This window comes from Pelophylax lessonae (genome assembly GCF_965119305.1).
Source record: "Pelophylax lessonae genome assembly, chromosome: 5".
Classification (NCBI taxonomy): Eukaryota; Metazoa; Chordata; class Amphibia; order Anura; family Ranidae; genus Pelophylax; species Pelophylax lessonae.
The window spans coordinates 225609167-225622503 of record NC_138772.1 but is presented as its reverse complement, the minus strand read 5'-3'; the positions used below and the strand labels follow the sequence as shown (position 1 = coordinate 225622503).

Sequence of the window (13337 nt, the reverse complement as noted above, 5' to 3'; positions counted from 1 at the left end):
AACCTTTCTAGGGCAAGATCTTAAATTACAGAAATATGAGGAGACCGTCAAATAAGGGCAGTGGCCTGGGTCGTGGTGCTGCTGGTAGAGCTCCTGTTGCAAGGAGAGGACGTGGTCGATCTGTGCCAGCTACACGCACAAGTAAAACACCTTCCTCAAGTGTGAGTAGGTGACAGAACCTGCATCAGTATTTGGTAGGGCATCATACGCCCCTAGAAGTGATGAGGCCAGAACAAGTGGAGGCGATAGTAGATTGGTTTGCTGCTGACAGTGCCTCCAGTTCCTTCACATTGTCTCCCACCCAGTCTACTGCAGAAAGGTCACAGTTGGCACCTGCAGCCGATGTCCAACCGTCTTTCACCTCACCCCGTTGCAAATCAGGCAAGCAGTCTGAGCCCCAAGCCATACAGCAGTCTCTTCTTCTTTTTGATGACTCTGTCAGCAGGGTTTCCCAGGGCCATCCACCTAGCCCTGCCCCAGAAGTGGAAGAGATTGAGTGCAGCGATGCCCAACCACTTATTTCTCAAGATGAGTACATGCAAGGATCATCGCAGCACGTCTCCGATGATGACGAAACGCAGGTGCCAACTGCTGCGGCGTTCAGCATTGTGGAGACCGACAAGGAGGGCAGGGGTGAAGACTGGGTGGAAGATGATGTGGAGGACGATGAGGTCCTCGACCCCACATGGAATGAACGTCATGCAGGTGACCTGAGTGGTTTGGAGGAAGAGGCGGTGGTCGCACAGAGCCACCAGCACAGCAGAAGAGGGAGCAGGGTGCAGAAGCGGAGCGGCCGTGCCCTAGACACTACGCCCGCTACTGCCCAACGCAGCAAGGGAACGAGCGCACCAAAGTCAGCTCAAAGGAGTTCTCTAGCGTGGAAGTTCTTTAGAAAATGTGCTGATGACAGGACACGAGTGGTTTGCACCCTGTGCAATCAGAGCTTGAAGCGAGGCATAAACCTTCTCAACCTGAGCACAACCTGCATGATCAGGCATCTAAGTGCAAAGCACGAGCTGCAGTGGTGTACACACCTTCAAAACCAAGAAACGTCTCTGGCTCATCCTGCTTCCTCTTCTGCTGCAGTCTCGGCCGCTCCAGCCACATCTGCAGTGATACCGGCACCTGCCAACCCGCAAACAGACGATCTGTCAGCAACACCACCACCTGGGTCACCAACAACCATCTCCACAATGTCCCGTGGAAGCGTTCAGCTTTCCATCTCCCAAACACTTGAGAGGAAGAGGAAGTACCCCCCTACCCACCCGCGATCCCTGGCCCTGAATGCCAGCATTTCAAAATTATTGGCCTTTGAAATGCTGTCATTCCGTCTGGTGGAGACGCACAGTTTTAAAAACCTTATGTCGGTGGCTTTCCCACAGTACATCGTGCCCAGCCGCCACTACTTTTCCAGGCAAGCCATCCCTTTCCTGCACAACCAAGTGGGGGAAAAAATCAGGTGTGCACTGCGCAACGCCATCTGTGCCAAGGTCCACCTAACTACCGATACGTGGACCAGTAAGCACGGTCAGGGGCGTTATATCTCCCTAACGGCACACTGGGTAAATGCAGTGGCGGATGGGCCTGAGGCGGATAGCAATTTGGCGCATGTCCTTCCACCACCGAGGATTGCATGTGCTGAATTTGGTGGTGCAGAGATTCCTTAAAAACTACCCCGATATGTCAGAGCTGCTGCAGAAAGTGCGGGCCGTTTGTGTGCACTTTCGGCGTTCTCACCCTGCTGCTGCTCGCCTGGCAGCGCTGCAGCGTAACTTCGGCCTTCCCGCTCACCGCCTCATATGTGACGTGCCCACAAGGTGGAACTCCACCTTGCACATGCTGGAAAGACTGTGCGAGCAGCAGCAGGCCATAGTGGAGTTTCAGCTGCAGCACGCACGCGTGAGTCGCTCTGCGGAACAGCGGAACAGCACCACTTCACCACCAATAACTGGGCCTCCATGCGAGACCTGTGTGCCTTGTTGCGCTGTTTTGAGTACTCCACCAACATGGCCAGTGGCAATGACGCCGTTCTCAGCTTAACTATCCCACTTCTATGCCTCCTTGAAAAAACAATTCGGGCGATGATGGAAGAGGATGTGGCACAGGATGAGGAGGAGGAGGAGGATGAAGAGGTAACATTTCCAAGGCTTTCAGGGCAGTCATTCGCAAGGGGCTCCGAGGGTGGGTTCCTGCACACACAAACGCCAGGGACACAATTGTCCAGCAGGGGCACAGTTCTGGAGGATGAGGAGGATGAGGAGGAGGAGGAGCTGGAGGAGGAGATGGAACCATGTTCACAGCAGGGTGGCACCCAGGCCAGCTCATGGCCATCACTGGTGCGTGGCTGGGGGGATACAGAGGACACGGACGATACACCTCCCACAGAGGACAGCCTTTCGTTGCCTCTGGGCAGCCTGGCACACATAAGCGATTACACGCTGCAGTGTCTCCACAACGACCGCCGAGTTGCCCACATTCTAACTTGTGCTGATTACTGGGTGGCCACGCTGCTGGATCCCCGTTACAAGGACAACGTACCGTCCTTAATTCACTCACTGGAGCGCGATCGCAAGATGCGCGAGTACAAGCGCACGCTGGTAGACGCCATGCTGCTGGCATTCCCATCTGACAGCGGGGCCGCAGTGGAAGCACAAGGCAGAGGAGGAGGAGGAGGTCGCCAACGCAACCAGGGCACCGCCAGCACCTCAGAAGGCAGGGTTAGCATGGCCGAAATGTGGAAAAGCTTTGTCAGCCGCCACAACAAACAGCAGCACCAGCAGCTCAGATGGAACGTCTTAGCAGGAGGCAGCATTTTACCAACATGGTGGAGCAGTATGTGTGCACACGCCTACATGTAGTGAATGAGGGGTCTGCCCCCTTCAACTTCTGGGTCTCCAAATTGGGCACATGGCCTGAGCTTGCCCTTTACGCCTTGGAGGTGCTGGCGTGCCCTGCAGCCAGTGTATTATCTGAACGGGTATTTAGCACGGCTGGGGGCGTTATAACAGACAAGCGCAGCCGCCTGTCCAGAGACAATGTGGACAAGCTCACGTTCATTAAAATGAACCAGGCATGGATCCCACGGGACTTTTCCGTACCTTGTGCAGAATAGCAATGGATACCGACCTTACCCACCCATTGTTCCATTTTTGCTCTTTCTCACTCTTTTGGGGTGTACCCTCATTTAAAATTTGTGAAAAGAAGCAGTGTTGGCTACCTCGTCCTCCTCCTCAGGGCCAGATTAACGTAGGGGCTATTGGAGCTGCAGCTCCAGGCCCCTACCTTTTATATAGGCCCCGGGTTGGCCATATTCACTGTTACCGCTCTTCTGTCACTTGTAAACACAGAAGTCTGGCTTCTTTGCTCGCTTCCCCAGGCAGCACCCTCAAAACCTCCCCACACAGCGCGAAGGCCGGACAAGGAGGGACAGTTGCCGATGCATGGATGTGTTTATGGGCTTCAGAGACAGCATCCCATGTTGAATTAGGCATGCATGGCTGCACCCTTCCTCCTCTGGGTGCATGGCAAGGCACGGCCCTTAAGGCCCTTCAAAATCCTCAGCACCAAGCCCATGATGCTCTTAATCCGGCCCTGGTCCTCCTCCACCGCCGCTTCCACCTACACCGCCCATAGGTGTGCGCAGCCTATTGCATTAAGGTGTGCACCCCAAAGTTGAAATACACATGCATGTGTTTGCCAGCAGGGAGAGTAATGTATCGGGGCCATGTACCTGTAGGCAAAGAGAAATAGAGCAGAGCAGGTCCGAGGGAGATCTTTCCCATCTCCTCACTGGCAATGCTATGTGCCCTAGGTGATTAGGGTGTTCCCAGGCACACCCAGCACACCCTGTGCGCATGCCTATGTCACCGCCACATCCACCACCACCTCAACCTCCCTCCTACTCCATATGGGCCTCGTCCTTCAGAGATGAAGAAGAACATTGTTTTATTTTTCTGTTTTTTTTTGTTGTTTTAAGTTATTTCCCTATCCACATTTGTTTGCAGAGCACTTGCCATGCTCTTAATTACGTTTTGCTGCCATTTGCAGCACTCTAGCCCTTTCCTTTGGTGTTTTAGAGCCATTTTAGTGCCTTAAAGTTCGGGTCCCCATTGACTTCAATGGGGTTCGGTGTCCGGGAAAAGTTCGGTAAAAGTCCGGGACACGGACCCGGACTTTTTTTTAAAGTTCGGCCGAACCCGTCGAACACGGACATCTAGGGGTGCGCATGCGCGGCGCGGGACTGATGGCAGCCTAGTGCAGGAGCTCCGCTCGCAACGGCCGAGAAAAAGCTGACAGGGTCCAGCTAAACACATCTCACAAGCTTCGTTTGATCACCCCCTGTTAGCTACAGCCTCTGTGTATGTCGTCCAGCCGCAGAAAGAACCGGAAAACGCCGCAGAGGTCCCTAACCCATTACCTTCTCAGGGCAAGGGAAAAATTAAACATGGACCAAGATGGCGCCGCCCGCCCCCAGGCACATGTCGGATCCTCCTCTCCGGCTCCGGTGGCCGCAACGATCGCTACCCCCCCTCCGAACAGTGAGTACACAACCCCTTTATCAAAGGCTGACCTTGACAATAGCCTGGAGGCTATGTACACAAAGCTAATCACTAAATTTCAGGCTGGGCTAGATAAAACGGCTAATACTCTCACTCAGGAGATATCAGCACTTGGGGGTAGAACTGATAGACTTGAGACAAAACATGATGAGCTCTGCCTTGCCTATAAGGAATTGAGCAGGGATCATGAGTCTCTCAGTTCAGCCTTTGATCAACTACAGGCTAATGTGGAGGACTTGGAAAATCGTAACCGTAGAAAAAATCTGAGGCTGCGTGGCATTCCAGAGTCTTACACTGACCTTGTCCCCACTGTGAACAATCTTTTCAAGTCATTACTTCCTGAAGCCACTGATTCCCAGTTCAGATGTGACAGAATCCACCGGGCTTTGCGTCCCAAACCCCCGACTGACAAGCCCCCAAGAGATGTGATATTATGCATGCAAGATTTTATCACCAAGGAGGAGATACTAAGAGCAGCAAGGAATACCCCCAACATTCTGATTGACGGTCATAGAATTCAAATATACCCAGACATATCGCAAGCTACACTTGAGAGGAGACGTGGCTTAAAAGAGATCACCTCTGTTCTACAATCAGCTCATATACGTTACAAGTGGGGATTTCCTTTTAAACTGATAATACCACACAATGGATCCACATATATAGTTACCAACGTCCAAGAGGGCCTTAACACCCTAATAAAATTGGGTTTGATGGATCCAGCAGCGGCACCTTCGCCCGCTCCTGCTCACCGCCTATCACCCTTATGGCAGACACCAGCCTCCAGGAGAAGTCGCAGAAGACCGCGACAAGATTTAGCTTGATTTGTCCCCTACACATTCTAGCGATCTTTGTTCACATATCCCCCTGCATTTTAATATGCACTTTTCCTCTATGTTGGTCCTTAGTAATAGTCACTTCCTTCTTGGATATAACCCAAAAATATGAGGTGGAATTTCCAGACAGGTGGCAATCATCTTACCAGAGGGACAGTGTCGCCTATTGTCTTACATTTAGAGCTTCATTGATCTACCACATTAATTAAATGACACTGCTTCCTATACCCAGATTCCTGCACTCTACTGCCATCTAGAGGTGCCTAATAGGAGATAGCAGCATTCCACTGAAACAAAGATTCTTCAAGGATATCAATACAGAATTAACATGGAACTGGATTTGAGCAATCTTACACGACCCTCTCATTATCTACAATGCCTTATTCACTATAAGGACAAATTGACTAGTGAGAGTAGTTCTGGATATCTGTTTTAAGGACCAGTTGTTGACATTTATTAGTTAACTTTTGGGTTTTTCTCGCTGCCACTAAAGTTTACTGCGGTTCTTTTCATATAAACTCACACAACTGAGGCTTTATATTTTTGTTCATTAACAATTCTCGAATGGCCTTATGCGTTAGTCTCATGCTTGTACATGACGCACGCACTCAGTGGATTGACGGACACCAGCCCCCTCAGTGGGATCCTTCCCCCAAGGCTCTCTCCCCTGAGACTTGCGGGGATCCCTTTGGGCTGCTGGCTTTCGATCTGCTGTTTAGGGGGAATTTTCCTCCAGTTCAGGTTTTTAAGTTCCGGTACGGTTACGGCCTACCGACCCTGGTTTATTCTTTTTTGTTACATGTTTATAGTAACTACTAATTATGATAAACTATATGCAAATGTCTTGAGATATATACACAAGATGCCTTGTATTCACTTTTGTAATGAGAATTTATGTCATTACCATGCCCTGCTTTGCCTCAGCTGGGTTTGGGTTCTGACAAAATGCACTACCACTTTTTTCAACTCCCATGATGTCACTCCCACATTTCGGGCTATTTTGGATGGGTGGAACGCCTGGTCATTAAGTTTGCACCTCTCCTTTAACACTATGTCATTGCCAAAGGAACTTCAACACACATTTAAATATGGCAATTAAAGTAATCTCCCACAATGTCCAGGGATTCAACTCCCCTAATAAACGCAATAAGGCGTTCCACCAGTTCAAACGCCTTAATGCAAAAATCTTGTTACTACAAGAAACTCATTTTGCAGTCAATAATCACCCTAAATTTTTTAATAAATCATATAATCAATCCTTTTATACCACCTTCTCCTCTAAAAGCAGAGGTGTGGCTATCTTCATTCACAACTCCCTCCCACTTGAAATTCAGGATTGCTATAAGGACCCAGAGAGCCGTTTCATAATCATCAGGGGTCGCATCCTGGGTAAAGCGTTAACAATTGCAAACCTATATGCTCCTAATGGTGCTACGGTAAAATTCTTTCTTGACTTTTTCGCTGAATTGGAGAAACTTCACTCTTCCCACATAATACTAGGGGGGGATTTCAATATGGTTGCCCATCCAACCCTAGATAGGAGCAACCCCTCTCCCTCCTCTAAAACTTTCCCTAAAATTTTGGAACGAAAACTCAACACTCTTCAACTAGTTGACACCTGGAGATGTTTAAATATGGGTGCTAGGGAGTACACATTCTACTCTAACCCCCACAACACCTCAGCCAGAATAGACTATGTGTATGCATCTCAGGTGGTACTGGCAAATTCTGTTTCTGCAGATATATTCCCGTGTGTATGGTCGGACCATCACATGGTGATATATGACACGAAGGGTATAGGCCTCTCCCCCACTCCATTTTCATGGAGACTAAACGACTCAATACTGGCGAATATTCAGGATTCCAAAGAGGTCTCGGATTCTCTTACAGAATTTTTCGGGCTCAATCCCATTGACGACACCTCTATACAGAATACATGGGTAGCACACAAAGCATTTATTAGAGGAAGACTAATTGAATTGGCGGCTAGGAAAAATCGTTTGCGTACCACCAAAATACAAACCCTGACCAAAGATCTTCAAACTCTTTATAAAAATTACAATACACTGCATGACATGAACACCAGAACCTGTATTGATCAAAAAAGGAAAGAACTGAATGACATACTCTCTGAAAATGCCGAGAAATCCCTTAAATACACTAGATCCAAATTCCTTTTGTATGGAAATCAATCTGTCAGACCACCACATGTATATAAGCTAAACACGTCTTCAGGCTTGACTACCTCCCATCCCAAGGAAGTCATGGATATTTTTGAAAAGTTTTATTCAAACCTTTTATCCCCTCCATCTTCATTAGCCCCACTAGACTCCCAGAAATGGCTAGATGAAATTCCAATACCCTCTATATCGGAATCGGACTATGAACGATTAAATGCCCCGATCACGGACACTGAAGTTGAACTGGTCATTAAATCTCTCCGCAATTCCTCAGCCCCGGGACCAGATGGATTTTCTGCCATCTACTTTAAAACTTTCTCTCAAACTCTTGCCCCTAAACTTTCTCAGTTATTCAATCACATATTAAAAGGCCACGAGTTCCCTGAAGAGATGTCTTTTGCTAATATGGTATTACTTCCAAAACCCAATAAAGATCTTTCCAGTCCCCAGAATTTCAGGCCAATCTCAATTATTAACAACGATCTAAAACTATTTAGTAAAATTCTTGCAGCCAGACTATCAACTATAATCCACAAGCTCATCTCCACCTTCCAATCAGGCTTTATTCCAAATCGCCAAATTACGGATAATATTAGATTGGCCTGTAACGTCATACAAGATGCTAACCTACACAAAAAACAATTATTACTATTGGGTCTTGACATTCACAAGGCCTTTGACAGTGTTTCCTGGGATTACCTTAAACATCTCCTCCCCAGATTTGGACTCACAGGCGAGTTTCTAAATGGTTTCATGGCCCTTTATAAAAACCCCAAAACCAGGATTAGAATGACAGGTTGTAATTCCAACTTCTTCCCGCTAGGCAGGGGCACTAGACAGGGATGTCCCCTATCCCCCCTGCTATTTGCCCTGGCCATTGAACCTCTCTCTATAGCTATCAGAAGACATGATGGGGTGAGGGGATATGAGAAGGGCGGAGAATCATATAAATTAAGCCTTTATGCAGACGATGCTATACTTTTTATTCCGGATCCTTTGCGCTCGCTACCAAATTTGTTGACAGTTTTGGAGAGGTTCGCAGGAGTATCGGGTCTAACTATTAATATGTCAAAATCTATTGCGTTACCAATTAACTTTCCTCCACAAGACATCCTAAACCTAAAAGATGTATTTCCCTTTGTGTGGGCTTCCGAATCCATCCCTTATCTTGGGATACAGTTATGCAAAGAATATAAATCATTATTCCAATCCAACTTCCCTCCCTTAATGACCAAGATGCGTAGTCTACTACAAATATGGTCCTCTTATCATCTGTCCTTTTTGGGGAAGATAACAGCAGTTAAGATGACCATCCTTCCTAAAATGTTATATCTTTTTCGAGCTCTACCTATAAGTCTCACCAAACGGTTCATCTCCAAACTTCAATCACTTGTCAATAAATTTATTTGGGGTAACAAAAAATCCAGATATGCCGCTAACATTCTTTATCGACACCAACGATCGGGGGGTTTGGGTCTCCCTCAGATTTGGCCATATTACATAAGTTGTAGGCTCTCCCAGCTTGGATACTGGCACACTCAACCTACGAACTCTCCATGGGTTTCGTTTGAGGCACAATCTATTGCTCCATTTCATCTAGCCGGTCTGCTATGGGACCCAACAATCCCTATACGTGGAATTTCTACCCGTAATTCCGTGGTTTCAGACTCCCTTAAAGTTTGGAGATCTGCAAATAAGCATAGTTCTTTAACATCCACTCCTCAATTGGGTGCTTCATTTTTGGGGGACCCCAGATTCAAGGAAGCATTTCATTCTCCTCACCAATTTACGTGGTGGTCTAAAAACAAACTGACCACGTTATTTGACCTTTTTGATGGAGGAATCATGTACTCATTTGAGCATTTGACAGAACACAAGAATGTTCCTTCATCTGAAAAATTAAACTACGATTTAATCAAGAGTTACTTCACCTCCTATCATGCTCAGCCATCTGGAACTCCCCTCAGTTCCTTTGAGCGAATATGCCTGGAAAACCCCCTGGGGGGAGGCCACATCTCTACCTTATACTCCACCCTAAATCCGCATGATACTGAGACTAAACTGAAATACATGACGGATTGGGAATTGGAGTTGCGGGAATCCATTACGGCTAGGGATTGGCAAAACATGTGGTCGAACCTACGCGGCTCGACAAGATCACTGGGAGTTAGGGAGACAGCCGTGAAACTCTTTACTAGATGGTATTATACACCTGAAAAACTGAATAGAATTTATCCAGAGATCTCCTCGAACTGTTTTAGAGGATGCAATGATACAGGTTCGTTTAAACACATATTCTGGGACTGTCCTAAAATACAAGACACATGGTCGGAAATATTCCACGCATGCGCGAAAATTACAGGTAAAAACCTTACACTCACTCCATCACAATGTCTATTGTTTCAGGGCATCCCAGACGTTTCCAAACCATTAACCCGTCTGATACATACGCTATGTGTCGCAATGTTATGGTCTATAACTAAACAATGGAAAGAACCCAATGTACCATATGCTCTGGTTAATCACAGAATAGAAGATATTAAATCTATGGAAGCATATCATCATTCTATTACAAATTCCAAAAACACATGGGATCAAAAATGGAACCCCTGGTTCATTTATAAATGCTCCATACTCATTTAATATGGGATACGCTCCTGGCTTCCCTATGTGCTGGAAGGATGGTCTCTTTTGCCACACTAATGGTTGACCGGACAGGGCGTCCCCTCTTGAGGCAGACGGGAGGCCCACCATAAGTCCTACTGATCTTGTGTATATCTACACTATCCCAGATATAAAGTCGTTTTCTGTTACTTTTTTTAGAAGTATTAGCTCTATCACACATGTTTTCACATGGCTTAACAGGTAAAATCCTACCTTATCTCTACCTGTCAGACTTGAAATGCCTTCTTTATGATGATGTTAACATATTCTTAACTTTACACTCTTAAGTTGGTTACTGTTTATATCTCTCATTATTATAGACATGAGATGTTCATACGGCTCTTGTAATACTGATATTTTATCATTGACAATGCATATATATTTTTGTATTCATTTACATTCAATAAACGTTTATAATCAAAAAAAGAACACGGACATCTAGGTGTCCGCTCAACCCTAATCTTGAGTACTGGTAATTATGGGAAATAGCTTTCCACCACTGATAGTTGGTAAAAAAATTAGTTAAGTTATTTTTCCCAATTTAAGAGAGCAGGGCCTTTACAAAAAACAGATTTGGAGTGTAATACGTTGTAAATAGAGTAATATCTTTAGCTTTCATGCAGTTTTAATGGCAAGAGACAAACGACCAGGTCAAGCTTAGGATGTAAGTTCTTATCCCTGCTCTCCGAGCAGGACTACCACTTGCTTCTGACAGTAAAGATGCATTCCCATGTCTTCCTTATCTGGAATATGCATTGAATGTGAACTATATTGCAAGTTTAAATGTGCATTTTACTTGCATTTTAACCCTTCGAGCATTCACTGCTGAGAACTTTTGGTGCATTTTCAGTGTATTGTGTTTTTGAAGGTAACTACATCCTCAATGTTGATCAAGTCATTTCTAGCCACAATTTTCAAAAACACTTGTAAAGCACATGTAAGTGTCTGACACTTGCAAACGTTCACCTAACAGGGGTCTTAACCACTCCTTTCACTGTAAAAAAACAAACAAAATAATATTTTTTCATTGCTTGCACTTTAAAGACAAATTCTGGGCTCACCCCTCTCAACGCTCAGTGGTCTCCTCCCCACACCATTTGTAATTTCTGCTCTTTTTATTATACTTATCTTTTAAAGTCTTCAGGCCTGTCTCATGACATGCAGTATCCTCTTCAGCTTTTCTACCATGCGGCGTGGTCCTTGATGCAGGAAGAGTAATTTCTATGATGACATCAGCACTGTTCTCTGCATCCATGTATGTGGGTGCCAGGCACCGTGGCATCCTGCACTCACAGGATGTCTCCAGTCATCTAAGTTAAATGATTTTAGGTGTCATTCAATAATTTAGTGACAGAAAGAAATTACTGCTGGTAATAGTGCTGAAGAAGTGGGAATTTTGGCATCCAGAGCTGCTTTTTTTGTTTTTTAAGCTGATGGGGGACTGTGTAATGAAAAAAATAATTGAGATAGACTTTAAACCATAAAATCATGTCTCACGCCTAATAAGCCTGGGGAAAATACTGGAGTGAGAACATTACCTATACTTATGGAAATAATTCCTTTATCCTTTGCTGAGAAACTGATTTTGGTGGTCCATAAACCATCTAGAACTACAGGAAATTGTAATTATTCTCCCACATTCACAGATCTTATACTGCTTCTGCAAAAAAAAAAAAAATGACACTGGGCTGGCAAAGTATAGCCTACCCTTGTTACACTCTGACCTGCCTTGTGCAAGAAAAACAACTTCTAGCTCTGACCCGCTGTTGCATCACTGTTAAGGATTTATAAAGGAGTGAAACTGTGCAGGATCTAGTGTCACAGTCATCATCATCATCATCTTTACAAAGAACGATGAATAAATTGTACAAACTAAATTTTGTCTTAAATAAAGTTGCTATGTATTTTGCTGGTAGAATGTCAGAAAAATAAATTAAAGTCATTGTAAAACTTCTAAGTCTTTTATTAAAATAATAAAAATGTCATACATACCTGCTCTGTGCAAATATTTTGCATAGAGCAGCCCTGATCCTCTTTTTCTGGGGTCCCCCGCCACCACTCCTGGCTTCTCTTTTTTAGCAAGTAGGCCCGTATAAAGTCGCTTTCAATGGGGGCATAATGCGGACTCGATCCCGTGCCACCCTGTCTCCGTCTATAGACATAGACGGGATGGCTCAGCCCCGCCACTGCTCTTTCATCACATAATTTGAAAGACAGCAACAGGAGCCAATGGCTCGCACTTCCATAAATCTGCCCAGTGAAGGGGAAGAGAGAAAAGAGAGATGCCGCTCTCGTGCATGGCACTGGATCAGGATTGGGCTCAGGTAAGTAAGGGGGGATCCTGTAGGGTAGGGGGATGTTTTTTTTTTTACCTTATTGCACAGAATGCATTAAGGTAAAAAAAAAAAAACCTTAAGGCTTTACATCTGCTTTAAGACTAGGCTAGGGTGCATGGGATATATTGGAGGAGACTTACTAAAACTGATGCACACAGAATCTGGTGCAACTGTGTATAGTAACCAATCACCTTCTAACTTCAGCTTGTTCAATTAAGCTTTGACAATAAAACCTAGAAGATGATTGGTTACTATGCACAGTTGTACCAGATTCTGTGTACACTAGTTTTAGTAAATCCCCACCATTGTGCTTGTTTTGTGACCACAGGCAGTCAACCACTGCATAAGGTTTGTCTTGGTTGCAGGCAGTGTATTGTACTTGTTAGCTGACAACAGGCAAACAACAAGTGCAATATTCTCTTTCATGCCATCTTAGCATACAATACTAGCCAGGAGGTGACGGACCAATCTAATCCCAATGCAATGCATTTTGATGGTCACATGTCTAAAAATAGGCAGAAATAAAATTAAAAAAAAAACGAGTATAGTAGCTGCATTAATAATGTTTGCATTTAATCAAACTAATGAAAGTTGATTTTTGACTGGTGTTTATTGTTTACTGCACTTCACTAAACTTAGCACGGTAGAGCACATGGATTTAAAAGAAACTAATCTTTGTCTTGCTTATGACTTGCTATATAGCTGTTTAGTCTGCATTAGACAATCTCTTACAACACTATTACCCTTTTTTTTTTTTTTTTT

At 45.2% G+C, this 13337-nt stretch overlaps 1 protein-coding gene across 1 annotated transcript in view; it reads right to left on the bottom strand.

The window, feature by feature from the left end:
• Nucleotides 1-13337, bottom strand: part of RAMP3 (receptor activity modifying protein 3) — a 311681-nt gene that overhangs the window by 262986 nt on the left and 35358 nt on the right. The gene's annotated exons all lie outside the window — the stretch shown is intronic.